General features: G+C 37.3%; 1 protein-coding gene across 1 annotated transcript in view; it reads right to left on the bottom strand.

Moving 5' to 3' along the window:
• The window catches only part of LOC126380319 (chitinase A-like), a 28,966-nt gene extending 4,899 nt beyond the window's left edge, over positions 1–24,067 (bottom strand). Inside the window, exon 1 of the mRNA XM_050029651.1 lies at positions 23,934–24,067. The gene's annotated coding sequence lies outside the window, so the exon portion shown is untranslated. The remainder of the gene's footprint in view (positions 1–23,933) is intronic.
• Positions 24,068–25,692: the final 1,625 nt, after the last annotated feature.

The raw sequence follows: 25,692 nt of genomic DNA, 5'->3' as shown, positions 1-25,692 counted from the left end.
TTGAAATAAACTACTCTGGACGCCATCCCACTCGCGTCGGACAGAGTACTGCGGGGCGGAAGGCAAGAGGGAAACCACTGCCCTATTTTTCCCTGAAAAGTAGCATGGAGAATGCAGCACTGACTAGAGCGTGGCTCTTAAATTTGTGATGATGACATATTTATTGTTATACAGGGTGGCCCGGAAGTTCAGGTTCAAAATGAAAAACTAGATAGAGGGGCTCATTAGCTACCAGAAACACCCCCCATGTATGTTCAGCAATTATTTACGGTTTAGGAGATATGGCCCATTTTGTACCTTTCTCTAGATTTTCTACCTTACTTCATAAATAATCATTTTGTCGCTATCCCTTTCTTAATAATTATTTCATTTTACTTCACAACTATGCCTAAGGCTGTGTACCGCTCAATCAAAGATAAATCAAAGTCAAATCAAGTATAAAAAAAAAGTTATCGGAAGTCAAAGTGAGAATTCGACCAAAATTGTTACAGTTGTTAAAACTTCGCCGAAGAATAATAAACACATGAGATTGTCATGAACCCTGAAAGTATTTCTAAATACTGCTCCATTTAATAGGCTTTTAGAAACATCCAAAAAAAGTACCCTTAATACGGGCAAAAAACTAAGTATTTTGACCTCAAATATTGCAAGACAGACAGATTTGAAGGAAAATTTGACATTCTCATACAATGTAGCTGCTTCGTTCTAACGTTGTTAAAGGTGCTCCTGTCCTGTCCTGTGAGCCCCTCTATCTAATTTTTCATTTTGAACCTGAACTTCTGGGCCACCCTGTGTACAGGGTGTTAGTGACATAGTAACGAAAACTTTGAGGGATGGTTCAGGCCATGATTCTGAGTTGATATCAAGTGGAATTTTCCGTCGCAAAAGTATGGAACGGAAAATAATTTAAATAATCTCTAAAATTTTCATGACTTCTCCGACAGGAAATTCCACTTGATATTGACTCGGAATCATGGTCTGAATCATCCTCTTCAGTATTCGTTACAGTGTCACTAACACCCATACCTACTTGTATGGCTACTGTATGTACTTGTATGGGGTGTAAGTGACATCGTAACGAATACTGAGAGGGATGATTCAGCTGATTATTCTGAGTTAATATCAAGTGGAACTTTCCATCGCAAAAGTATAGAATTGAAAATAATTTAAAAAAACTAAAAAAATAACATGAATTTTGCGACGGAAAATTCCACTTGATATTAACTCAGAATCATGGCCTGAATCATCCCTCTGAGTATTCGTTACGATGTCACTAACACCCTGTATACAGACTGACTGCAAGTCAACTGCAATTGTGTCGCATTTTGTTACTTTTTTGGCATGACTCATTGTATATTTTGTCGCATATGGTATTAACTACTTGGCCGAACATTTCACTGTACCAGTGTGTTTCGAATGTCGTCACTTGTAGTTTTTGAGGTTTTTGATGAGTGAGTCAATCACTCAGTGATCTTTCGCTTTCAATATAATACTACGTATACAGGGTGTTAGTGACACCGCAACGAAAACTTTAAGGGATGATTCAGACCATTATTCTGAGATAATATCAAGTGGAATTTTCCGTCGCAAAATATTTTTTTGTTGTATTTTTTATTTATTTTCAATTGTATACCTTTGCAATAAAATTTTTTTTTTTCTGTAGCCTAATCAATGTCCCACTGTTGGGCAAAGGCCTCCCCCTTCTCTTTCCAACCCTCCCTGTCCCGGGCATCGTTCCGCCAGGTGTGCCGGAAGGCGTCCAGTAGAATAAAAAAAATACTTGATATTAATTCAGTATAGAGCTGAATCATCCCGGTACCTTCTTATTCGTTACAATGTCATTTATACCCGTATAAGCACGTACAGATAAACGTACAAATACGTATAAGTAGATGTTAGTGACACCGTAATGAATTCTGAGGGAGATGATTCAGACCTTGATTCTGAGTTGATATCAAGTGGAATTTCCTCCTATTCTGCACTTCTTTATTCTACGCTAAAACAACAATCCAGACACTAAAAAAAACAAAAATTTGTTTATTACCAAAAGAAAAATGTTCCGAGCGCAAAATTTCCCAAGTGAAATAATAAACACAGGAAACTTAAAATATAGATTGAATAGGAATAAGTTACACTTAAGATATGGAGTGAGGTTATATGAATTTTATATATGTATAGTATGGAATAGGAGCCGTCTAAAGAATCTCCGCGCTAGTGATTTTTATATAGGTTGTTAGTGACATCGTAACGAATACTGAGCAGCATGGTTCAGACCATGATTCTGAGTTGATATCAAGTGGAATTTCCAGTCGGAAAATTCATGAACATTTTTGTGATTTTTTAATTATTTTCAGAAAATTCCACTTGATATTAACTCAGAATACAAGTAAAAAGCTGAATCATCCCTCTCAGTAAGTATTTGTTTCGATGTCAAGTACGAGTACATATAGGTAGCCATACATATAGGTATATCCCCCATCATCATCATCCACAGGCGCTGCATGCCTGGGACGCAGTTCAGAGAGCATGGACTTGCCCAGCATTCATGTTCCCCTCTCGACCTCTTCGGCTGTACCCACAGGAATGACGAGACAGGTATATCCCTCAAAGTTTTCGTTACGATGTCTCTAACACCCTGTATATACATAATATACTTAATATATAATTTCGTCAGAGAAGAGTCTTTTACTGGCAAGAATATGGTTTCAATCATATAATAGCCAGCAAACTTAAAGACACAGCCAAAACCTTTTAACAGATTAAGTTTTCATTTTTCCATTCCGATGGCGAACAAAGCATTTACGTCAAAATCAAACGCAGAAACGTACTTTAATTTTTTTATTTATTTATCTGTAGACAATACGATACAAAGAGAAATAAGATCGAAAAAAACTGACTCGGACGGATTCTAAGAAGGGGTGAATGCTATAATAATGAAAATGTAGTATACATAATAGGACAGACAAAAGGGACCTACAAAGATAACAAACAGAAGGGGGAAGTCCGATGGGTTGAAGATGACCGGTACTGGGGGTTTAGAATAGAATCATCATCAGCCCATTAACGTCCCCTCTGCTGGGGCACGGGCCTTCCCTATGGATGGATAGGGAGATCGGGCCTTAAACCATCACGCGGGCCCAGTGCGGATTGATGGTTATTAACGACTGCTAATGCAGCCGGGACCAACGGCTTAACGTGCCTTCCGAAGCACGGAGAAGCTCGAGTTGAAAACTTTTTTTTTGTGGTCACCCATCCTATGACCGGCCTTTGCGAAAGTTGCTTTACTTCAACAACCGCAGACCGAGCGCGTTTACCGCTGCGCCACCGAGCTCCTCAGTTTAGAATAGAATAGAAATAGTTTATTATAAAAGCAAGCCACACAAAAAAGGCAACAACATCACATCAAATTTCAACTGAAACATTTACAAAAAAGCAAGACGGATGTTTGTCGAAATGATCATAAGGTGGTGGTGGACGTCCTGAGATAAAAGGGCCTCACTCAGCACAAATCGCGGCGTGAACCACGACGGTGATATTATGTGGACCCTGTTGGGTAACGCACGAACATCGTGTTCCATAAACATGTGTTAATGGTGTATATACATTATAATATAATACCAAATTACTTTAATAGAATTAGAGTACATAAACAAACATTATCGCAAAGATGTATACGTAAATACTTAAGGTTAGAATAAAAAAGAAAGTTATTAATGTAGGTAAAACTAGTAAATAATTTTGAAGTAAAGTCCGTCCGCTACTACGTGACATTTGAGGCTCATTTTTTATTGTCAAAGTGTGATTTAAGATTGTTCTTATGTTTAAGCACAATTATAAGTAATTGTTAATTTAATTTGATTTTATATTTTGTTAGGTATTAAAATAATTTCATTATTAAAGCTTAATTTGTCGAAACAGGATTTATATTTTTTTTGTTTAAATAACTTAAGTGTCAGCCACTAGGGGACTTCACCGTACAGGTACGAGTATCTACACCAAGGACACTCCAAACAGGAATGTCATTAATACCGTGTGCCGACTAACGGGTAAGTGCGAGGGAGACAACCATAGCGCTCCCCCTTATACTTGTTAGCGGCTTACGGCCATTTAAGACACAGAGGGGGTGAGGTAGGCGCGCTATACGAAGTCAAGTGCGAGGCGAGGAGTGTCCTTTCTATACGTATCTAGACAGTATCATTGCTTATTCTGCTGTATGCGATAGATATTTGACACGAGCAAATACAGACTTTACAATGGAAAATACCCCCATGAGCCAATTATGTTAGTGGATACTAGGTAAACTTGATGCTCATATTCCATCCTGCTGTTCATTCTAGGGTTACCAAAACTGATGTGGCAAACACTAACCAATACTGGACATGGGCCTAGTCTAATGAATTTCCAAATTTAATAGGATTTTGCTTTAATTACCACCACGCCTGACCACCGGGTGATCGGGTGTAATGAAATGTCTCACACATACAAATTATATTCTAGCAATTTAACGGTGAAGGACGGACATCTTTGGTATGAGCTTTCAGTGCTCCCCATTTGTCCGGCCAAATAGTTAATGCCATTTGCGGCAAGTCTACGATAAGTCACATCAAAAAAGAAAAAAACGACAAGTTTAATGTACCATTTTTTTATTATGTTTTTCTTTTTTTAATATTTGTACGCCTGCATGCAGGCCGAACACATTACAATATTGTTAATATGCAAATTATTTTACCACCATTTTGTAATTTTGATTTGATTTAAAAAAAATCTTTAGAACCAATGTCGCTTTAATTTACTTGACAAATTGGAACAAAGTTTCACTAAATGTCAATTGAGTATGTTAATGTGACAGGGTTCACACATACATACTTTAGAGGCGATTGAGAAGAGGTCTGTGCCCAGCAGTGGGATTTAAACAGGCTGTTAATAATGTTTCCGGTGGACTTCTTAACGGGAGTCTAGAAAGGTTATAAAGCCCATATTAAAGCAGTTTATCTCAAAAATCATACATTGCTATTTGACATTTGTCGACATTGCGCACTTACTTTTATAGGCGCAAATGTCAAATAGGGTAGTTTCCAACGAGTTAAATCAGTAAATTTTTACTAAACGTAAACACACGAAATTGTATAATAAAAAAGTCATAGAAAAACGTGATAAAATGTCGCACTTATTATTACATTTTTCTTTATTAAAATTAATAAATGAGTTAATAGAAAAATGAAAATATTTTTTGTCACCTTTAGGTCTGTTTTTATTTAGTACTTAATCAGAATTTCATATTTTATCTTTGACCTAGGAAACTACCCAATTGCAATGTTGTTTTTTGGATGAATTGTATTCATGTGGCCTTAGCTTTCCAATAGTCATGAAGAAGATAAACTCTTTGAAAGTAGTCCAAAATCCATCAAGCATAAAACATAACCGTAACAATGAACTTGTAATTAAAATAAGGTTTTCTTAGTATTCCCGTCATGTTTACCATCATCGATGCAGTGTTAAAAGACAATACTTCCCACACGATAATCTTACGGTAAACTCCGATCCTCATTCGATCATCCGAGAATGTCAAATCGTGAAATTAAATCGAGAAAATAAAAAAAAACTGGGTTGCCTGCTTTTTGCCGCGAACCATTAGCATACAATGCGACAACGTTGAAAGGATATCGTCAGGGGTCATTGCTCTGGGTGAAATGAGGTCGAATGAGCCCAAGGTGCAAGGTAAGGTTCACGACCATGGACACAAATGTTTTCAAGTGCAACGCATATTCGTGGCTCTTTGAAAAAGAGTTGGTTTTCTGCCTCAGGCATTTAATTTACTCATAGATTTACTACTACCGTAGATTGAACATCAGCGCTCAAAAAGTAACTAGTCAAATCAGATACTTTTTACTAAACGTCAAAACACGAAATTACTATGGAATTTGTATGAAAAAGCACAATGTGACGCCATGGAAAATGTGATAAAATGTCGGACATATATGTATTACGTTTTTCTTGTTTAAAATTCATAAATAACTTAAGTAAATAGGAAAAAGAAAATGTTTTTCGTTAGTTTTAGATGTATCTTTATTTAGTAACCAGAATTTCATATTTTATCTTGGACCTAGTAAACGACCCAACTAGTATCACGTGGTTTCCAGAATTTGTGACCGGTTTAGAGCAAGACTCATAGACTCATCCCCTAAATGGGATTTAAACAATGCCGGCAAGTGGGTGTATAGGTCGTGGCCAGATCTTAGATTGATCATTTCATGATGTGCTCGATCATTTTATAAAATGGTCATATTTCACAAAATGGAATGCCACTGGTTGGCCACATCATGATGTAATTTGGCCAGATCAATGAACACAAAACGTTTAACGACATGAGCGACTAAATGCATGATTACTTCATGATATGGCCAAACGTTGGCAATAATATCGTAAAATTAGTAACATTATCCACCGATAGTAGCGCTTGTGTCGATTATAATAAAAAACTTGATTGATATTAACATAACATAAACTGCCTATATACGTCCCACTGCTGGGCACAGGCCACCCCTCAATCAACCGGAGGGGGTATGGAGCATACTCCACCAAGCTGCTCCACGCTGCTGCTGCTGCTTGATTGATATTATAATCGATTAATCAATGTAATTGTACAATTTTCCATATCGATAGTATCGATTAGGTGAATAATTTTGAACCTAAGAAATGAATCGACTATTCGCATTTTTATTACACCACATAACATGGACACCGCCTACATTAACGATATGGCCAAACGTTGATTGAAATATAATTAAACGTTGACGTTTTAACGGTATGGTCAACTTAAGTTGGCTTTTTCATGGGCGAACACTTCATGATATGATCAATTGTACGAGCTGGTCACGACATATATACAAAACACATACATTAAAAAATCTAAAAAAATAACCTCTTAACAGGGTGAAGCGATGCATGTTTAATTTTGTATCCCGTTGCGATATCCAGGGTGGAAAATTAAAACTAGATTATTCCAACGTCTTTAGGGTTATCACCTCTTCAAATAATTATCTAATTAATTAATTTAAGAATTAAGGGTTCGTGATCCATCGTAGAACATTAGAACAAAAGTGGCTGCAGTATATTTTGGTTACATGTGGTTCTACCCATCCCATTTAGAGTTATGGCCATGAATGTAGGTTTGTTTGTATATAAAAGTAAAGTTATAGATAGAATTTTAAATGGATTTTTAAAGTAATAAGTTTCCGTATTATTCACATTTTTTTACTTAGTACCTACTTTTTTACTTAATTGTACTAAACGTAGACATAAAGTACTAAGTATTTTAGTTTGCACGAGTATTTTTCTGATATTATTATTTTTACCTACGTAAAACTTAAATAATATACAATGTGTTACTGGCATCGTATCTTATACTGAGGGGGATGATTCAGACCGTAATTCTGAGTAAATAACAAGCGCAATTATCCGTCGCAAAATTCCTGATTTTTATGATTTTTTTAAAATTATTTTCGATTATATACTTTTGCGATGGAGTATTTCATTTGAAATTAACTCAGAATAATGAGTAGAATCATCACCCTCAGTATTAGTTACGATGTCACTCACCCCGCACAAGTACGTACAGGTAGCAGGGTACGTGCGGGTGTTAGTGACACCGTAGGTACTCATAAAAATATAAGTGTGTTTTAAAATTATTACGGGTAGCCATATAAGTACATATATTGGGTGTTAGTGGCCGTAACGAATACTGAGGGGGTTGATTCAGACCATGATTCTGAGTTGACAACAAGTGGAATTTCCTGTCGGAATTCATGAAAATTTTAGTGTTTTTTAAAATTCATTTCCGTTCTATACTTTTGCGTTGAAAAATTCCACTTGATCACCTATCAAAGTTTTCAGTACGATGTCACTAACACCCTGTATGGGTTGCACGATAATACGATACCAGACCAATGCAATACAGTGGAGGCAACCCTATCTGTTTGCACCCCATGTTGCACAGCGGCTAGCTGAAAAATACCGAAATACCGATACGGGTAGAAAATAAGGTTAAAAAATTACAAGCTCCAGCGCAGAGGTGAAAAATACGAAACCTATTCTAGATTTCAGGACATAAAATTCAATTCCTGACCGATATACCAGGGTATTAGGGACACCGTACCGAACACTGAGGGGGATTTGTCAGAAAATAAATTTAAAGCTCACGTGAAGCTTACTATATGTAAAAAAGCTAATTATAAGATTAATGACTACCTAAATGATATAAATGTCTGGTATTTAATGTGTTCCTCTAGTTATTAAAAACTTGTAATGTATATTTAACCCTCATTGGTTTTTAAAAGATGTGTTGCTGTTGCAATTTCTTGTCATTTCTTCTCCTCAGCCATAACACCTTGCGAAATGACGTAAAATCAAAAATGTTACATTGACCTATCCATGATAATTACGTTGAATAAATGATTCTGATTTCTGATATTTCAAATCACAATACTTAGTTAATACGAAGTGGAATTTTCCGTCGCATAATTCGTGTTTTTTTTTGTACAATTACGTACAGGTATCCTTAGCGGGTTGTATGGGTGTTAGTGACACCGTAACGAAAACTTTGGGAGATAACAAGAAGATAAAAGGGTAATATTGTGGAATCGTGTTTAGACCATATCTATGTAAGAGCACCAATGTCGTTAATTAATTCCGCGGTAATAAGACATAAAGTTTCTGACCACTTCTACGTTTCTGTATCTATCCAATGGAAACACGATCTACCCAAAGGTCACGCGGTCACCGAAGCGACAGCGAGCGCGAGCGCTGGTGGGGGTGGCGGCGCGGGCGGACGCGCGCCGCCGCGGCCGCGGCCCGCACCTGCGTTCGCGCGGGAAACAACTCAACGGCGCGTCCTTGATAATCGTTTAGTGAGGGAAAAATTATTAGAAACGAATTTTGAAGACTTATTGAAAATAGAATGTCCTAATGAGTTGTATAGAGCGTTCCATAATTTGTTCATTGGTATATATAATGATTGTTATAAGATTCAAATTATATCGAGTAATAGTAGCTATAGAAATAATAAAAGCTGGATAAACGATAACTTAAAGGAAATGATTTTAGAAAGAGATAGGTTATTTTGTATATGGTGTAATGATCCAAAGAATATGCTAAAGAGACTGACTTATACTAGGTATAGAAATAGGTGTAGTAAAGCTATATTTAAATGTAATAATGATCATGATAAACAAAATATATTGGATTGCAACAATAATATTAAAAAAATTTGGGATAAGATTCTTAGTCTATTAGGCGATAAAAAACAGTCATTAGATAATTTAGTACTATTAAATATGGAAAAACAAGGCACTACTAAGGATATATGTAATAAATTTGCATTTAACTTTTCTAATGAAATCGAACAAATAAAACATACTTGTAATGACCGATGGTTAGATAGAAATAATTACGTAAATATATCGGATGTGAGTATGAGGTGGCAACCGGTAAACAGTAAAGATGTCAAGCGTATTATTAGTAAAATGGATATAAACAAAGCCCCCGGCAGCGACCTCATACGCATGTCCGATCTAAAACTAATTGCAGATAAAGTCAGTCCTATCTTAGCTAAATTTATTAACCTTTATTATTCAAAATTTGTAAAATTCTTCCCGTACATTTAAAACATAAATACCTTTTGGCTATTAACCACCATGGCAATCAAGAGCATGACCAACTATCTTTAGCAAGCCATAGCTATGGCACGAGGTCGGTGTGCGCGGGCAAATTCGAAGTCCCTAGAGTTAATAATTACTATGGCGATAGAACTCTAAAAAAGAGACTTCCCTATTTGCTTAATAGTTTGCCTGAGAACATCCGTCTAGAACCAAATAAAAGTAAATATAAAAAATTACTTAAACAACACCTTCTAGACTCGTGTCCTAGCTAACTTATTGTATGTTATTAATTGACTATTAGATATAAGTTCATATTATTAGTAGAGACTCTTTTCCTGCAGACAAACTGTTTAAACAGTTTTGCAGGGCATTGATATTTGTATTTTTAGTATTAAGATTTAATAAAATAAATAAATAAAAAAACAGACCATGATTCTGAGTTGATAACAAGTGGAATTTCCTGTCGGAAAATTCATTAAAATATTAGTGTTTTGTTTTAAATTATTTTCAGTTTTCGACGTCAATTTTGCGATGGATTTTTTTTTTTTTTTGACGTGACTTATTGTAGATTTGCCGCAGATGGCATTAACTACTTGGCCGGAATTTTGCGATGGAGAAATTCCACTTGATATCAACTCAGAATCATGGTCTGAATCATCCCTCAGTTTTCGTTACGGTGTCACTAACACCCAGTATGTATAATATGGCATGTCCACAGGACCTCCATCAGTTCAGAGTTTTCTGACTGGTTTTTTTTTAATTAACACCTTACTGGGTTAAAAATTTATATGGCGATCCTAGCTTGTCGTCGAACATATTTTGTTTTTACATACTGATACTAAGTAAATATTTTACTCTTGTCGTATTTCACTTGTTTTTCACGAAAAAATAATATGAAAGTCCGCCACCAAACTTGGCACATTTTGATATTCACCCACTTAAGACATTATGGTGGCGCTACCACCGTCGCACCAATAACAAACTGTAACATAACATGGTTGTAATTGAAACGCATTCTCGGGAAAGTGGGTTTCGTTATGATGTTTTTCATCGCGTGATAATCATTTATGATACAAAGATGAGTTCGAAAATAGTTTCGAAAATCATTGGTTTGGGCGCTTGCTGGATTCAAACCTGCGTGTTCACAGCGAGAGACAAACGTTGTTCGTTACTACCACAGCTGCAAACATTAACCTACTAACAAAACATAAATACTAAGCAAATCATTACCTCTATACCCACCTAAACTTTAACACGCCATAAATAGCTCTTCTTCGTTTCAACCATTAAACAATAACCCTTAATTTATTGTCAGAGTGGCATAACCAAATATACACCCAACATAATTAAGTTAAAGTCTATATTGTATTGTAGTTAAACAGATTATGAACTTATGTATGACGTAGCACGATACCTTTGAATGGGTAACCTTTAGACATTAATGTTTTAGCAAATTGTAGTCTAAGTAACGGCGCAGTAATTCTGGTTTTGATTTATTTGTGCTGTCTTGCATCAACATCCGTTATTTGCGATTAAATAAGCAAACATCACTTGTTTGTGATCTTACCAATCCTAATAACATAACAAGTAAGGTCACTATTACCTGTTTGCGACCTTACCAATCCTGATAACATGACAAATAAGGTAACAATCACCTGTTTGCGACCTTACCAATCCTGATAACATGACAAGTAAGGTCACTATTACCTGTTTGCGACCTTACCAATCCTGATAACATGACAAATAAGGTAACCATAATCTGTTTGCGATCTTACCAATCCTGATAACATGACAAATAAGGTAACCATCGTCTGTTTGCGACCTTACCAATCCTGATAACATGACAAGTAAGGTCACTATTACCTGTTTGAGACCTTACCAATCGTGATAACATGACAAATAAGGTAACCATTACCTATTTGCGTCCTTACCAATCCTGATAACATGACAAACACTTTTTTGCGCACACTTCATGGCCTGATATTAAAATTATAGCTTCTACGCTGGAGTGGGAGCGAATAAAAAAAACAAAATACGTTGAGCAGCTTATTTTCCTGGGCATGTAATTCGACAAAGGACTTTCTGTCATGAACATTGTTGTGAGCGATAGGCCATCACATCCATTTTAGGACTTCGCATCAACGGCTACAAGGTAATTTTGATTACTTGTGGCTTTGCGGCTTATTATCATGGACTGCGTATCATAATGCATGAATTTCTGTGTAACGCGTGCATTAAAAAACATGTCCAAACTGGAACGCCCCTGGCATAAAATAGAGAATCATACTACGTATAGAACGGTAACTCTCCTCCCCGCACCAATTGGTATCGGGCGCCGATCTACGATTACCTTCCCCCTCTGGCCGTAAGCCGCTAAGGACTAAGAGAGAGCGCGCGTGAAGTGGCTGTCTCTTTCTCCCTTACGGTAAGAGTAAGATTTTTAGAAGGAGTACCCGTAGTGTGCCCAGAAACCGATCTATTGTTTGTGAAGTTATATTGACTAGGATATAGTCGTATTTATTTAAATTATGGTGAGCCAATATGTGCATTTTCGAAAGCTATAAACTACTAGCTTTTGCCCGCGGCTTCGCTCGCGTTAAATTCGGGGTAACAAATACGGTTCTCCTTTCCTTATGTACCAATTTTTAGCTTCCTACCTTGAAAACTGCGAAAAGTTCCATAATATAAAATTTCACCCCCCAAAGAGGCCAGGGGGGCAGATTTCCAAAACAAAAAATGATGCACATTTTTTTTGTAAGTCACAAATAGTCCTCATACCAATTTTTAGTTTTCTACCTTGAAAATTGCGGAATGCTCCATACAAACTTCCACCCCCCATTTTAGGGAAGCGAGGGGTTAGAAAGAGACAAAAAATATCCTATGTCACTCTCCATCACTTCAACTATCTCCACTTCAAAAATCACGTCAATTCGTTGCTCCGTTTTGCCGTTTTGCGAATGTAGTGGAACCTGTAGATACCATCATAATTAAAATATCTATTTGGTTTGTTTTCCTTTATCGTTTCGAAGTCCGTTGCACATAGAGGGGGTACCGAAAGCACACCCAGACACTCTATACAATAATCTCATTCTTAAAGCGTGCTGTCTAACACGCAAGTGCGAGCGAGACAGAAGACGTAGTTCTTAACCCTCTCCCCTTTACTCCTTAGCGGCTTACGACCATTTTAAGGCCGGGCGCGCACTACGAGTTTTTCGCCACGCGACAGAAAAGAGCAGCGTCATAATGTCGCACTGTAATACTGCGCCGCTGCGGCGGCTCTGCCGTCAAGTGCGCGTGTCACAGACAAGCGCCATCTAGCGAAAACGGGATGTAACAATTTAGCTAGCTGGCAACATATTTTATCATAAAACAATAGAAACAAAATGGAGTAGCAAGAACGACGCCGTTTTATTTTCGCGCTCCTCATATTCATTATATTCAACCAAATATATCCAAATCGATTATCTATTTCTTCAGCGCGCAATACAATTTAAAACTGTTTTGGTACAGAATTACAGTGCGACATTATACCGGTGCTTTTTTCTGCCGCGCGGCGAAAAACTCGTAGTGCACGCCTGGCCTAAGACTAAAGTAAGACTGGTAAGGTTAGCGCCCGGTACGAATTGGTGCGGAGCGGAGAGTTACCTATATACGGCATTAGTGACACTGAGGGAATACTGAGTATTCAATACTCAGTACTCAGCATTCCCTCAGTATCACTGAGTATTGAATACCTCAAAGTTTTCGTTATGATGCCACTAACACCAAATTCATGAATTTCTTTGGGTTTTTTTTTTTAATTATTTTCAGTTCCATACTTTTGCGGCGGAAAATTTCACTTGATATCAACTCAGAATCATGGTCTGAATTATGCCTCAATGTTTTCGTTATAATGCCACTAACACCCTGTATTAATGAAGTCTATATGCACCGAGTAAGCTTGTGAAACCGTCGACTTTCTTAACCTCTTTAAGAGGGGTGAGATGAACGGTGTCAAGAGAAAAACATTTGCTTTTAAATCAAATCAATTTAAAGAAAGAAACAAAATAATCAGCTTCAAACTCCGAGTCTCCGGCCCCTTTCCTCATGGAACCTTTTTTTTTAGACGTGACTTACACGCAGATGGCATTAACTACTTGGCCGGACAAATGGGGAGCGCTGAAGGCTCTCCGGTACCTCACGGTACCGACAAAAAAGTGTACTGGGCTTAAAATAACCAGGTAAATTTGCATTCAATTTTCAATTTACTTTTCGATTTACTTTGATTTGGGAATTTGCTTACGTCAAATATTGCCTTTTATTTTTTGGGATTTACTTTTAACTGGGCGGCATTGCTGTATTTTAATATACATATTTTTTATTAGTACTTAAATAAAAAACAACAAACAAAAATATGACGAACTAACCTACCTGACCTAGTTTTAATATAACGTAAACACATACATTAGATCACGCCTATTTCCTATTGGGGTAGGCAGATACCACGGAATTCCACTTACTACGATCCTGACACACCACTTTTACTTCTTCCACTCTCATCAAAGACTTCAAGCATGGTCACCAGTTTAGAGTACGTTTGACCAGGTCTTTCTTTGTCACGTCCTGAATTTGATCGCAGTATGTACGCTTAGGACAGCCTTGTAGCAGAGTACAGACTCTGCACATACTGGCCTTTTGTTCGGACCATCACCATTTTAAATTACGAAATTCTCATTCCATTCCATTCGCATTTCCTTTCATTCTACTCACTTTTGACTCACTGAATCCCCGACCTTCATAAAAACAACAAGTGTATTATACCGTTTAGGGCCGTGCCCTCTAATTCCTAAGTCCTGATTCTTTTATGAAATGTGTATATTGTGAACTATTATGTTTGTGACTATGTTACTAAGTTTGTGAAGTGCTCTTTAATAAACTGTATATATCCCTGATTGCTATTGCTTCTACTTTATCATCGTCATCACCAATCATTCCCCCACTCTGCCGGCACGTCGGGATACCATATCCTCACCTCTCAGCGTGCCGCAGCCTCTTCCAAGCACCCGCATCATAAATCTTGTTTGTAAATCTACTTTCATTCTCTCTCGAGACATGTCCGAACCATCTGAGCATCTCTTATTAACCGCTATATGAAATACTCCCTTGTCACAGTTTTTTTTTTTACTTTTGATGGGTTTGCTCTTAACCCCAAACTTGCCCGAAGGGATTGACGCGGCCTAAGATGGATGGAAGATGGGCGGCAGTCCACGCAGCATATAGCCGTACCGAGTGGAAAACTATAACCTGTGGTCGCGATCCTCAGCAGTGAGGGAACGACGAAGGAGAAGATAGAGCGAGCTAGCTCAGAAGGTGCCTGTTCACTCTGGCCTTGCAAGCACCCGGCTTATATGCATTCGGAAATGAATAAGACGGCAGAGGGTTCCACTCCCTAGCAGTGCGCATAATGAAGGACGATGCGAAGCGCTTTGGTGCGAATAGTGGGATATCCACCAAATAGGGATGGAACCCGGCTGTACTGGTCTGGTCTGGAAGTTTGAAGATAGAAGGGGGAAATTGTGGAATGAGCTCGTGTAGATCAGTTACCGGATTTTCCTCTGTTTAAAATATTTCAAATTCATTGTTTTTACGCAGTTATTATCATTATTTCTCACCGCGTTTAAATCAGGGAAATATGAGACTCCCGATTACCCCATTGGATATTTTATACTGATTTAAACGCGCTACGAACCCGTTATTATGTGTGTTTTAATTAAGTATTTCAAATTCATTTTACTTTAGTGGCGGTGGTTTGTGTACTAGGTACATGGGTCTACGTATCAATCACTTACGACACATTTTATACTGTAACACGATATTCCACAAAAACATTATAGGTAACAACCCAAAATGATTCGATAAAAAAGTTTTCTGTACAGAGTAATAGGGATGTAGAGACAGACACACATAGGACACTCCATACAAGAATCTCATTCTTACCGTAAGCTGCCTTATGCCTAAATGCGAGCTAAACACAGTCTGCGTGCTCTTCACCTTAGGCCGGGTTTCCACTGACGCGAAGATGAGCGAAGAAGAGCGGAGATGTGCGGATTTGACCAATCACAGCGTTCGAGAGAGCGAAAAATGAAGACGCTCTGGCACTGTGTCCCTCACGGTGATTGGTGGATTCCTGCACATCTCCGCTCATCTCCGCACAGCTCCGTGTCAATGCAAATGCAACATTACTCCTAAGCGGCTTATGGCATTTTAAGACTAAAACCCAAAGGGGATCTCGACGCACTATTAAGAATTAGTGCGGGGCACAGAGTTACCGTTCTACCGGATGCCATCTAATTTCATTTTAAGTTATACCTGGTTTTTTTTCTACTTATTGTAGATTTGCGCAGATGGCATTAACTACTTAGCCGGAGAAATGGGGAGCGCTGAAGGCTCTCATCCGCAGTTATACCTGCCTAATGCACCCAAATTAGCTTGCGGGGCAACTAACTGTTCCAGAACCCATACGTCGTCTAAAAAAGAAACGAGACATTTTCGATAAGGACAGAGAGTGTAGAACCCGGGCGAATGAAATAGATATCTCGCTGCTTTGCAACCCGTTTGACGTGTTCTCTCAACTTAATTCTGTCCGATGTATTTTACGTTCAGCTGCTTCTCTTCCCGGGCATGTCGTAAAAACCGACAGAGGGATTACGTCCTCTAACATGATGGACTAAAGTTATGGGCGATAGGCTGATCCCTTATCACCATAAGGTTAATCATATCCATCTTTGGACTTCGTATCAACAGTGGCTGCAAGTTGTCTTTGATTACTTGTGGCTCTGCCCACCCCATTAGGGATTACGGGCGTGAGTTTATGTATGTATGTATGTATGTGTATTTTTTAGATTTCTGTGTAAGTAAGTAAGTAAAATCTTTATTTCCTCTACAAATAATAAAACACATGGATACATAAATACATACAAAAATACAATATTTGTAGAGGCTGGAGCCTAAACTAGGATACCCTGTGTTTTAGGACTCCAGGCCTCCACCTCCAAAAAGTCATGGTCAAATTGACGTGTTTATGCCTGTCTATTACCCGTCCCTTTCTTTTTCAGCGGATAAGAAAATGACAGGTATAACCTACGTGTGTACAGGAATCGGCTCGATTATTACTCTTTACTCTATGCTACAGATTAGACAAGGTCGATAACATTGCAGACCGACGTAGGTACCTAAGAGTGATCGATCAGTGTGTAGCTTTATAAAATTAGCTTTTACAAAGTTATTCGACAAACCCAGAAGTACCTACTACGAAAGTAAGACGATCCGTGCTTCGGAAGGCACGTTAAGCCGTTGGTCCCGGTTACTATTTACTGATGTAAGTACGTAGTCGTTACATGAGTCATGTCAGGGGCCTTTGGCGGCTCAATAGTAACCCTGACACCAGGGTTAATGAGGTTGGTAATCCACTTTACAACCCACACGATAGAAGAAAAAGACTAACCTTATAATAAATAACCTAACCTAACCTTTTTACATAGTTTCTGTTTAATTACTGTCTTAAATTTGTTCAAAGGTAAATTCACAATGTCAATGGGAATCTTATTGTAAAATCGGCCTTTATTACCTATTACATATTTCCCCCTTAAAAATAGTGATGTTATGCAGTCGACCGACATGTAAAGAAAGTTTATTTTTATTCTAGGTATATTCGTATTAACAATGTGCAATCACTACTATTTCCAAAAAAACCAATATGTTTTTTTACATGCCTATTAAGTTTTCATTGATATTATTGTGATTCCAAAGTTAAAATACTCAGTAATTTCTGTTCTGAAAAATTTTGAAAATCCTTAAACCAGCGACATTTAAAATAAGAACGCTTACTTGCGTTCTTTTGTTTATAAAGAGACGAAATTTTGTTTGCGCATACAAATCGTTAAACAAACAAACAGTACACATCGTAAACATCAACATAATTTGGGTCATTGCATGTTTAAACGTACTCAGATACCATAACATAATCCTTACCACCTTGGCATACAATCTTTTAAATAATGATTGTATTTAGGCCATCTTCAAACCACTATCCTTAAACAGGCTTCCGATAGGGTCAATTTAGAAAGCTTATTCAATTATTTTGAGGCTACTTTATATATTATTTGGTTCTAAAGACTGGGACCGAACAAATAAAATAGAACGCTGTCAGCTGCCTGTCTTCTTGGGCGTGTCGTAAAAACACACAGAGCGATCTTCCGATAGAAACGGACCTGTCACAATAAAAATGGACCTGTAAAAGTCACAGGTCCGTTTTTACGGACCTGTAAAATGTACCGCTGTGACAGAGTATAACAGACAGAGTGTGACAGAGCATTAGGCTGTAGATATAATATACGGCAATGGGTTTATCACCTGTCATCAATCACCGACCAGTTTATCATAATATTATATCTTAGAACTTCGTAGTCTTCTGATTACTGTGGCTCTACTCACTGCTCACCCCATTAGGGATTACAGGCGTTAGTAAATGAATGGCAGATCTACTAACAAATGACTTTGCCGCGTGCATAAACCCTTACCCAGCTGGCCCCATTACAAAGGGACAAATAACTGTTAAAAATAACGGTGGAAAAACGTTCCAGTTTTAAATATTCGAATTTAATTCTGGAATTTTATCGATTTTTTATTATAATGCAGTCGATATTTCATTTAATGCAAAGTAAACGGTAAATGTAAATTTTTAAAATTCTGCGGGTTTACTTTCTTAAGATTCCAATCAAAATAAATGTTGTACTTGTTAAGCTTCTCTTTTTGCGAAAGTTACATTTATAATATACATTATTATTACTCTGCAACTGTACTTACATTATTTATCTACCGCGATATAGACTTAAGCGAGAAGATATTTTTATGTTTAAAAAATCTTTTATCATCTGTTATAGTGCGACTGTGACAACTTTTCGCTCTGTTCACCCCCATACGAATAAATGAGTGATAGCCCTGTACTGAGAATGCGTGACTTATACCGTAGGATCACGGGTTTGAATCCCGGTTCAGGCTCTTAACCACTGAACTCGACTGTTATGAATGTGACTAATTTACTTTACTTTATTTCTGTCCCCTATTACATGGGACTTAAACTTAACTGGCGAAAAGTAGGTGTATATACAATACGACTCTGCCTACCCCTTTGGGAATACAGGCGTGATGCCGTGTTATATTATATTTGAAACTTTTTAACATTGATGTATAGTAATTATGTTACTATAGTAACCTTTTTATTAATTTTGACTTGCATTTACTTTCTGGGGGCACGCGAGTGCTTCCGCCAAGACGAGCAAAGCGAAGCGCAAGGGCAGGGTACTACGTACCCTTTCTCGAAACGTTTAAATATTCCATAACATACTATAAACAGCCTATACACGTCCCACTGCTGGGCGCAGGCTTCATCTCAATCACCCGGAGGATGTATGGAGCATACTCCACCACGCTGCTCCACTGCGGGTTGGTGGAGGTGTTTGGGCTAGTAGCCCGAGACCAACGGCTTAGCATTGTCAATCAGGTGATTCAAGCCTGCAATATCCTTACCAAACAAAGGACAGTCTCACAAAGTGATTTCGACAGTGTCCCCATCGGGAATCGAACCCGGACCTCCAGGTCGTGAGCCCACCGCTCTAACCACTAGATTACGGAGGCTGTTTAATCTTATTCGTTTGAAATGTTAACACGGTTGATGTTATTATTGTCATGTTGACACGACAATGTGGAGTCAACAGTTGAATGCAAAATGTAGATTAATTTCAATTCTGTGAACTGAGGTACTTATTTATGCGTAGGTATATTCGCGGTTGAGTTCTTTGACTGTGAATTTAAATAACTCTTGATTTTCCTTGTGGCAAATAAGACAGTTTTTAATCCTAGCCCGGATTTATTTTTGTTTCTTTTATTTTAATCTATGGTATATTATTATTTTTGTGTTTTTTTTTATGGGAGGCAGGCAAGCATTTGACCACAATCTTACCTGTTGGTAAGTGACGGCCAAGGATCGGATATGCTTACTTAGAAAAATTACCTTGAGGAATTCCTGTGACCTGAGCTGCTGAGAATTATCAGAAGACAACTTCCATACTTAGTATAGATTCTTAAGATAGACATGATAATACTATGAGGGAACGTTCCCTTTTAAAAATATAGATGGCGCTTCCACCAACCCGCAATGGAGCAGCGTGGTGGAGTATGCTCCATACCCCCTCCGGTTAATTGAGGGGAGACCTGTGCCCAGCAGTGGGACGTATACAGGGTGTTAGTGACATCGTAACGAAAACTTTGAGGGATGATTCAGGCCATAATTCTGAGTTGATATCAAGTGGAATTTTCCGTCGCAAAAGTATGGAACGGAAAATAATTAAAATAAGCTCTAAAATTTTCATGACTTCACCGACAGGAAATTCCACTTGATATCGACTCAGAATCATGATCCGAATCATCCCCTTCAGTATTCGTTACAGAGTCACTAACACCCATACCTACTTGTATGGCTACTGTATGTACTTGTATGGGGTGTAAGTGACATCGTAACGAATACTGAGAGGGATGATTCAGCTGATTATGCTGAGTTAATATCAAGTGGGATTTTCCATCGCAAAAGTATAGAATTGAAAATAATTTAAAAAAAACTAAAAAAAATAACATGAATTTTGCGACGGAAAATTCCACTTGATATTAACTCAGAATCATGGTCTGAATCATCCCTCTCAGTATTCGTTACGATGTCACTAACACCCTGTATATGCTGTTTACGAGTATGTTGTTATGTTTATGTTAGATGGCGTTTTATATAGCTGCCTTCGTTTAACCTTCTAATTTAATAGATTTCCGATATTATGCATCTTTTGTCTTTGTTTTTGGGTATAAATGTTGTTGCTAACAAGTACAAATCTGTCAACCATTTTTATTGCGATAAAAAAAAGAGAAGCAATATAGGTAACAACGTAGGTAACAACATAATCCCGTACAAATCTGATCCTTTGAATCAACATTTATTTTTATATAATGATTCTGGCATTATAATATTATATTTTTGGATAATGATGAGCACGAGCCATGAGAAAATAGGTAAAAATTATCACGTTGAAGTTATACAGGTCCATTATTTTTTGTTATTTTTTTTTGAAGAACGTGGCTTGGTATTATCATCACAAAAAAAGTATGATGCCAACACTTCAATGTAATTGTAAACTCATGTAATCCAACGTAATTGAAAAAAAAATGGTTATGCATTCGCAATCGCAATGTTACGCTAGCTTTACAGTTGCATTATATCACACATATTGTTCGGCCAAGTGATGAATACCGTTCAAGGCAAACATATTATATGTACCATTGATAGTCTAGTTTCCAATTAGTCAAATGAGTTACTTTTAACAAAACGTCAAAATACGAAATTCCTATGGAACTGGTATGAAAAAGTACGCTGTGGCTTGTGACGTTATAGTAGTACGTGGTAAAATAACGGAATTATTATTACGTTTTTCTTGATTAAAATTTATAAATAAGTTAAATAGGAAAAAAAAAATGTTTTCCGGCAGTTTTAGATCTGTTTTTATTTAGTATAATCAGAATTTCATAATTTATCTTGATACTAGTACACGACCCAATCATGTTACTATAAGTAAAGACAAAAATATTTTCATAATCATAATTCATTTTTCAATGAAGAAGCATCGATCCGTGATAGAGCCGTGGTAGCTCAGTTGGAAAAACGCTTGTCTCACTATGTGAGGTCGCAGGTACTATTCCAGCAAGAGCCTAAATTGTTAACATGATTTTTGAAATTGTTTTCGAATTCATGTTTGGATCATGTTACGATTTTATCCTCATCATCATCATCATCAGCCCATTAACGTCCCCGCTGCTGGAGCACGGGCCTTCCCTATGGATGGATAGGGAGAACGGGCCTTAAACCATCACGCGGGCCTTAAACCAGTGCGGATTGTTGGTTATTAACGATTGCTAATGCAACCGGGACCAACGACTTAACGTGCCTTCCGAAGCACGGAGGAGCTCGAGATGAAAACTTTTTTTTGTGGTCACTCATCCTATGACCGGCCTTTGCGAAAGTTGCTTTACTTCAACAATCGCAGATCATGCGCGTTAACCGCTGCGCCACCGAGCTCCTCGATTTTATCCTACTTTAGTCTAAATAGCCGTAAACCTCTCCCTCCTCGGAGAAAGGAAGAGCGCGCTCGTGTTATCTGTCTCGCTCGCACAGCGCACTTACACAATACGCTGCACACGGTAAGAATGATATGTATGGAAAGCCCGGGGTGGGGTGAAGGGGGTAGATGGCAACCTAGTAATCTAGTACTTTCCGCGAAACGTCAAACCTATGACAATAAATAAATAAATAAAAAGAAGTTTATAAAGAAAAAACAAGAACATTTTTTAATTGAGCCTATAGTTACTTGCGTATACTTTTGTTTCTTTTTGTTTTTAGTTTTAGCTGTCTAGTTTTAATAATTTGCAATGTTAAGATTAAGAATATTTAATTGTTTATATTTGTAGTATGTGTTATTTTATAAAAGAGATTAAAAGGACATCATAAAAATATGCGCATTTCGAGCGAAATGGAACGTGAAAAATAATTTAATTACTTATTTATGGAATAAAGTATTTGACTGGGTCAAGATATAATAAATTATAAAAGAATAATCTAGAAATTATAGCCAGTATAAAATGAAGAAAATAAAAAATGTTTAGTTTAGAAGTAATGAGTTATGACTTCATATAAAATCACAAGTACATGCGATATCAAATTATTTATAATTGTGCTCTAACTATTTATAATTGTGTATTTTTAATGTTTATTTTAAGTTCAAAAAAGAGTTTTTGGGGAAGGTCTCCAAGCCTACTTAAACTCACACCTTTTTTTTTGACGTCACTTTTTTTGGTCGCATAATTATAATACGAATGAATAATCCGTTATACATTCTCAGTATTGTCTGTGGTTGTATTATTGAGTGCAATATGAATTTGCATATGATTCTTTAGGTCAATGAAACTGTATAAAGCATAACAACAGAATGACTCACGATCATAATAAAGCAGACAGACAGACAATAAACACCTTTTTAGGGTCCCGTAGGTAACTTAAAAACCACAACGGTACCCTTATTCCCATGATTATTATTATTATTTTAATTCCTTTCGCATTCTTCTGTCACACAGGGGGGTTAAAATGGCCACATCGAAGCAATTCATCTATGAAAGCAATATTGCAATTTGACATTTGCGCATACAAAAGTAAGTGCGCAATGCAAACAAACCTTGCATTTTCAACACCCCTATTCTTCCTGTTAAAGTTGCTAAATACTTATTGAGTTTAAAATTATCGGAACACTGCATAGCACCACGCCTGTATCCCTAAAGGATAAGGCAGAGGTGTATATTGTACACAGGCATTCCTCGCCAGCTATGTGCAAAATTCTTGCATTATTTTAACAGTGTATTTACAATAAGCAATAAGGTTACCTATTATACACTTTTGTTACTATGTCTTGGACTTCCTATGCGAGTAATGAAGTATAAATAAATGTCATGTTATTAATTCACTAAAAATATTTGTCAATAACATTAAAAATAAATAATATCGAATAGGTAAAAAAAAATGTTTTATTACGAACTTTTAACTGGCCGCTGTTGTATAACTACAGAACCCTAGTTGTGCGAATTCGACTCGCTCTTGGTCGCTTTTTTTACATAACGCAGTAATCTATGAATTGGAAAGGCCTATGAACTTTGTCTCATTGTTGTATATGAACTGATTGACATGTGAAGCTGTAAATACTTATTGTTTGTCTCCAAGGTTCGGCTTAATTTATTTATTTATTTATTAATTATTACATCACCAGTACCATTAATTTTTTTTTTCAAACGTTCTATTACTAACACTTTACGAAGATTATGATTACGATGATAATAAGGGTTTCACATTAACACAACGAGGATAAAAACTTTAGCACATAAACATTTTATCACAATTTCTTATCGTATTCGACCTTAAACTCACTCCAAATATCAATTCGCGACACACCTATTGTTACAACGGTAAACCAAAATCAAATTTAGAACTCGCGATCGACATAGATTCTCAGTTCAAATTTCACCTGAATATCAACTGATAATTCGAACGTTTTGAATTACGATCGACCGTTTCGAAATTGGAATTAACAATTTTGAAATTTCGAAATAGCCAATCGTAATTTGTGAATTGTGAATAGATTCGCACAGAAAACGCACCCGTTTGTTGGTCTTGCGCCGACGCACGACTGCAATGCTTGCCTTCCCGATACTAAGCTATGTCCACAATAGCCTCTGGAAGACACAAGGGCTCGCATTTGTATTGCAAGCGCGATTTTACGTGTCGTGTTTACTATGCGGTTCATGTATTGTGGAGACCGCAAATAAAACAATAAGACAATTGATGCGGAAGCTTATTGTGGCCTGAGGTTGGTTGACTCATTAATACATACATACACATAAACAGCCTATATACGTCCCACTGCTGGACACAGGCCTCCCCTCAATCAACCGAAGGGGGTATCGAGCATACTCCACCACGCTGCTCCAATGCGGGTTGATGGTGGTGTTTTTTACGGCTAATAGCTGAGACCAACAGATTAACGTGCCCTCCGAAGCACGGCAATCTTACTTTTTCGGAAAATCAGGTGATTCAAGCCTGAAAAGTCCTTACCAAACAAAGGACAGTCTCACAAAGTGATTTCGACAATGTCTGGGGACATCGGGAATCGAACCCGGCCTTCAGATCGTGAGTCTAACGCTCTAACCACTAGACCATCGAGGCTGTTAGAGTCATTATTAAGTATATTTAATAAAGTAGATAATAAGATTTTATTAACACTTAAACCCATGATATGTGAACCCGTCAACCCGTTAACCCATGAACCGGAGATAAGTAGCCCCGTTCGGAGAACACACATGACCATGGTAGTATCACAGGTTCAATTCCCAGTTCTAAATGAATTCGATTTCATAAGTCTTAATTCATTCTCGGATCTTATGTGAATTCATTCATATCACGGCTTTTAGAATTATTTCACTCCCTATTACAAGGAACTTAAGAACAGCTGGCGATGGCTCGGTGTACTATAAATAGTATACACATAATACAGGGTGTTAGTGACATCGTAACGAAAACTTTGAGGGATGAGTCAGACCATGATTCTGAGTCGATATCAAGTGGATTTTTCCGTCGCAAAAATCATGTATTTTTTTTAGTTTTTTAAAATTATTTTCAATTCTATACTTTTGCGATGGAAAATTCCACTTGATATTAACTCAGAATAATCAGCTGAATCATCCCTCTCAGTATTCGTTACGATGTCACTTACACCCCTTACAAGTACATACGGTAGCCATACAAGTAGGTATGGGTGTTAGTGACACCGTAACGAATATTGAGGGGGATGATTCAGACCATGATTCCGAGTTGATATCAAGTGGAATTTCCTGTCAAAAAAATTATGAATTTTTGTGTTTTTTTTAATTATTTTCCTATCCATACTTTTGCGACGGAAAATTCCACTTGATATCTACTCAGAATCATGGTCTGTATCATCCCTCAAAGTTTTCGTTACGATGTCACTAACACCCTGTATAGGCAGAGGTATACCTCTGTCTACCCATTTGGGGATACAAGCGTGTATGGCATACATACCTACATACGACTTATCTACAGTTTTGGCATCCTTTCACTGGTTTAAGGCGCCCCGCCCTTAAGTAAATTAAAGACAAAAAAAAAGGCGCCCCATACACCTACAATAATATTGTACAATCTTTTAATTGTAACCCCTTGGATTCCAAACGTTCAATAATTTCTCTCAATAAAATTGACAAACCAGTCTGAACAATATTTTCGTACAAGCAACATGTCTGATGACGAAGTTTTGGCGGCAGTCGCGCTGGTAATTTTGTTGAATAGAAAAAAAACGTATATGGGTTAAAGAATGGTTGAAAAGAAGGCCAGTCTGACCTTGAG

The sequence above is a fragment of the Pectinophora gossypiella genome, chromosome Z (genome assembly GCF_024362695.1).
Source record: "Pectinophora gossypiella chromosome Z, ilPecGoss1.1, whole genome shotgun sequence".
In the NCBI taxonomy this organism is placed as follows: Eukaryota; Metazoa; Arthropoda; class Insecta; order Lepidoptera; family Gelechiidae; genus Pectinophora; species Pectinophora gossypiella.
Note: the sequence above shows the minus strand (reverse complement) of the source record. Positions and strands in the feature narration are given on the sequence as shown.